The following is a 5,693-nucleotide window of genomic DNA, read 5'->3' on the forward strand; positions in this document are numbered from 1 at the left end:
CAATAGCTGTCGAAAATCCCACTTTTCATGCAGTGTCACATTTGAGGCTACAGGGCCACAGCAGTGCTGTTTGGGAGGCAAGCAGCTAATTTATGAAATGAACCAGAAGTGTGTCAGAGTGACGTTGCTCCACATTCAAGCAATTCCAAAGTTGGATCAGGTGTGTAATATTTACATTAGAGAAACTGTTTCACAGGGCTCTGTCACAGGTAATCATTGCCACCAAATAGAGCAAAAAATATTTACCTCACTTGCAATAAGCGCTTTTATGAACCCAGGTGGTGTTTTCTATATGAAGATCAGAGAAGAGAGACGGCAAACTTGGACAGATTGCAGGGAAGGGAGGAATGAAGGCATTGCCTCTCTTTGCATGTTTACAAATACTAGATTTGCATTTGCATGTCTGTTCACAAGGTCTGATACAGAGTGGAGCACTTTCAGCCACCAACAGCTGTCTGTGTGTGGTGGACTTTAAGATTGGATTTGGCCAATACTCTAAATGCTAAGAAGCATTTAGAGTATGTGTGGTGTACTCAGTTTATATATATATATATATATATATATATGCTTGTGTGTGTGGAAGATGCCAATGTCTTGCCTAAAATCGGATCCACCAAGGAGTTTAAGTCGCATCTAACTTCCCATGACTCATGCTGGAAACTGAAAAATTTAGCTCAGCCACACTTTCTAAACTCTGTCTTGCAGATAGAATGGGGAATTAGGAGAACACCAATTTAATTTCATAACATAACACAGCAAAAGACATATTACATCCAATTCGAAATAAAACTAAGTACAAGACAGAAATTGTGTGACTATCCTCCTTCCGCCTGTGACCTACCAGCTTGGTTTTTCATTTTGCATCTGGAAGAACATATACATTTAAGAGTTACATTCCCTCCCCTCATCCACAGTACTGATTATGTGCTTGGTAAATAAATAATCTGCACGGTCACTTGACGTATGGTGCATATTAACGTGGACCTAATAATATTAGTGCAGCATCTGTTGTGTTTTCCCACTTTAGCTTCAATGCTAGTTAATACACACACTACGGAGGATTCCACAACAGTTTTTAACACGTTTCCTCCAGATACATTTGGTATTTTCCACGCTTAATGCCACTCGACAGAAGTGGACTGGTTAACGAATTCAACATAAAGACAGGCGAACATTACACAAGCCTAGTTTGTGAACTTTACCTAGTGCTAACATTAGCTAGCACAATATGCTACCGGGGATCGCGGCAGACAAAATATGACTGTCGTTATAAGTGGTGTAAGATTGCTTCTTTGAAACACGGTGGACACTTTAGTAGCTGGTAAAAGGTGTAATTTTGTGAAGATTACTTACCATTCACATTCTGTGTCCCGTCACCAAAGCCCTGCAGTTCGGAACAGAGTTCTGAAATCGCAGGGAGTCATCCACTTTAGTCAGCGCTAACCAATCGGAACACGTCTTACATCGCTGGCCCCGCCCAGGACGTTCATGTGAGATCCACAAGCCAAAACCGTTGACTTCAACCAAAACAAGGAGCATAAAAAAAACTTAGACTCAACCAAAGGACTTAGGCTGTCAACCAAAAAGTTCCAATATGCAAAAATAAAAGTTTCAAGCAAAACAAATAGTGATTTCAATTAAAAAAAGCTTTTAAAGGATTTTTTAAAAACTCTTTCAATTTGATTGAGATATTTTTTTGTACATATATATATATATTTTTTTTTATCCAAAAGTTTTGATCACAACTCTATTTTTTTGTTTTGAGATGATGTTTGTTTGTTTGAATACTACTTTTTTATGTGATTTTTTTTTTCTTTTGATTGAATTGTGAAACAAATTTAACTTCATGCATTTACTGAAAATGTATTTGTTTTTTTGTTTTGTTTTGTTTTGTTTTTCCCCCAGAACAACATCATTATCTCTTTGAAAATGGCCTCCAGGGCGACTGTGTGGAAAGAGGAACCCAGTGCTGGGTCCACCCTTGACACAGCTGTCTCAGCTTCAACCTCTGGTCTGGGTCATTTACTGCATGTCTCTCTCTGCCCCCTTTCCGGTCCAGCATCTGTCACAAAAAGCAGAAGAAAAAAAAGAGCCTTCTCTGGTTCTGACAGGTCCGTAGTGATTTCATCCAGAAGTTCTCTCTCCTTACGCAGCTGAGTTAGGCTATTTTTAAAAAGGCACCCAGTCTACAAAGAAATAAATGCATGATATATATTTTGTAGCTAAATACCTCCAAACAATACGATATAATATTAATGGAGAGTGAGACACAATTTAGATTTAGACGTTTCGTTGACAGTTGCGTCTGAAGTGTTTGAATTTTCAAATAAAGCACTAAATTAGGAATCTTTATCAAAATAATTAATGTTTTTCTGATTTTCTGAACTGTTTGTAAAGCTGCATTGAACTCTCTCTTTGCTTTAATTAAGTGACTCCATAGTTAATCATCATTTATTTTCTCCAGATTATGGGAAGTCAAGTTAAACCACTTTTATGAGTAGTCCCTGACTGAACAAATTACCATTACATCATGTAACTCCTGACTGGACAATCAGATAAGGTTCTTCTGACGTCTGAGAATCAAACAGATTTTTGTCTGTCACCAGGTCATCAATGCTAGTCGTTAGCTTCTCTAATTCCAACGACAGTCTATCCATGATAATGGACACCAGAGGAAGTAGGCAATCCAGTGAGTGACGAGCCTAGACATGATAGTCACTAGCTGCACAAAAATGCTAACGTAACTGAGTAACCTTCTTCTCATTTGCCAGAGCTAGCCGTTCAGTTCCTGGCTCGGCTTATCATTTACCAAATCAGTGGCTGACTTTGAAATAGAAACAGCCTCCTGTGATAAGCCTGTAGCCAAAGGTGGCAGCACAATAGTTCAAATTTTGACCCTCCTGCAGTGCTGTGGCTAATGAGGAAATGTTTTCAGGTTGCTCTGCTCCTCTGGATCTTAGCCAGGTCACTGATTAATGACCAGGTTGCATCCAATCTGGTCATTAATCAGTCAAAAAGCTCTTCAAAGTAAAGGTGAGCTAGAGATTAACAGTTCAATGTGATAATAAACCAAAATTTACAAGAATAAATTATGGCCAAAAGATATAGGTGGGAAAGAACCAAAGAAAACTTTCTGCCTCAGTTTCTAACCTCCATCTTTTAGTACCTGTTTGTATTTCACGTTCCTTCACTTTCCTTTCTACTGTGGGGAGATTTTAACTGATTTTTGTTTTGTTTTTTATCTTAGACTTTTTAATACAGAAATAGAATAATTCAATATCACTCATTCATTTTTCACATTACTATACACACACCTCAGTTTGCAGCGTACCTAGCCATCATGACCAGAAAGCAGTAAAAAAAACATAAATTATTACACAACTGTTACATAAAGATAGTAGAATATAGTGCTCATGAAAAATATGAAAAAGTGAATAACACTCGTTGAACAAAATGGATACAAAAAAACAAAAAACGATACAATTGAGAATTTCTTGATTGTGTTAGCAAACCTTGAACAGCTACAGGTGCACGCGTCAACAGCAGGTCAAGAGTGGACTACATGCTGTAAAAGTCTCCACTGCGAACTGATATCTGTTTCTGTTGATAGTCAGGTAGAGCCTAGAAAGAAGTTGTAAAGCTTGTTTCGAGTATTTTCATGCAATAATCATGCCTGCTGGGTAAACCAAAGGAATGTAGAAACAGATAAGAAAAAGGGAATGAAGAAAATGTGAGGCGGAAAGCACAGGCAGGGCACGCGAATGTTAGTAATTTGCCTTGAACAGATAAATTATAGCTGCATGTCATGCTGTGGCGGAACAAAGACTTAAACCGTGTATCTGTTGGTGTCCTTGACAAAGCCAGAGTTAGTTTGTACCGTTCAGGAAAGAGCGGTGAAGGCTATATTCTTTTATGTGTGAAGCAGCCGTACTCCCTCCACCGAATGGATTCCTACATTCGGAGTCACAGATGACAGCTTTTGGGAAAAGGAGAAGAAATTTCAACAGACGTGTCTTCTGAGATAATCAGAATGTGTAAATCAGCAGTTATGTATCTGCGCAGTAATTATCTCCGGCTCTGGCACAATAGTGTGAACGTGGTCCGTGTGCATGATATAGCAAGTCCAAACCAAATGCATGTTGGAGCGGGAAAACCACAAAATCTTCAAAATCGGAATCGGTTGTTTATGTAATTGTAAAATCTACCTTTCTCAAACAAAAATAGCCTTTTAATCCACCAAAACCGAATGTGCATCCCCATTTTTGATATACTTATTTGAATGTGTCGCTTTTTGTCATAATTAACCCTGTTAGTGCTTCAACTTGCTTACAATTTTTGGGAGCTCCTGCAGATTAGATCATTAGACAGTGAAACTTAGCTGAAGTCAGGAGCAGATTATGTACATTTATTACTCTCCTAGGCTTGTTTTTATGATAAGATGTATTAAGTAGACATCCCAGCACGGCCCAGAGGAAGCAAAGGTTGTGGCAGTTCATATCCAAAAAGAAGTGTAAGTTAGGAGATTTTGAGACTGAAGAGGATACTTTGAGGCATGACAGACAGGAAAACATGTTGGCTCAAATGTTCTGTCAAGAACCAGACAATCTGAGGTAGGTACTCTTTTCTATCTACTCATTTAACATGTGATTTTGAGTCTGGGCGGACAAAGCAGCAACGAAATGAGTGTTATCCTTTCAACGTCTGCACTGAAATTTCCAATCGAATGAATAAACTCAAGGATCATAATGAGCATATTGCATATTATGAGGCATTGGATGAATGTTTTGCTCCTCGTTTGAACCCGTGTTTAAGTTCTGAATGTGTCAGCAGGCACGCCAGGCTTAAGTGGCACATTAATCAGGGGGATGGCCAGGTTGTGCTCCCCCACCAGGAGGTCCGCATGCTGCTCCAAGGTCAGCTAATTTCCATCAGGACAAGACAACATAAATGAGGCGGGGATTATGGAAATCAAATCAAAATTAGAGGATTATGTGGGTTTTAACCCCAATAAGTCAATAATCTGAATATTATTTACAAATGAAGACGGGCTCTTAAGTTTCAAGAGAGTGCCGCAAAACTATATTTTTAAGATAAATGCAGTTTTGTTTAAATGGCATTAATTTGAGACACATTTGCTGAAAATGCGATTTTGTTTCTTGCTTCAATTCAAGGGTTTTATCATCCAGTTTGAATGAAGAGTATGTGAGAAATAATTATTTTTCTAATTATCTGCCCAGAGCCCACTTTAAAATGCAGTCTAATCTAATTTAATTGGATAATTGGGATAAAAGCTGTTTTAATGACCATATGTGGTCTGCCTCCTGATTATGTTTTGATCGATTAATTAGATAGAATGTCTGGGGCCAAGTCCAAGTGTTACAGCGTATTCAGAGGCTCTTTGGTGCAAACACAAAACATTAAAGTAGGTCTCACTGCAACTGCAACAGGCCACCAAGCCAGAAATAACACAACTACTAAAAACGGTTAGCTAACACAGATAAAAACAAAAATAAGTTTGTGCTAATATAAAAGATTGATGCATTATGGAACAAAGAGAAAGCAAAGATGCGTTTGGCAACATATATTACAAATAATGATAGAATTTTTACTCTGTGATGGTTCAGAGAAGTTTAGATCACTCCTAAATATACTGCTCAAAAAAATAAAGGGAACGTTTCACTTGAATTTCGTGT

Source organism: Poecilia formosa, unplaced genomic scaffold, assembly GCF_000485575.1.
Source record: "Poecilia formosa unplaced genomic scaffold, Poecilia_formosa-5.1.2 Scaffold11, whole genome shotgun sequence".
In the NCBI taxonomy this organism is placed as follows: Eukaryota; Metazoa; Chordata; class Actinopteri; order Cyprinodontiformes; family Poeciliidae; genus Poecilia; species Poecilia formosa.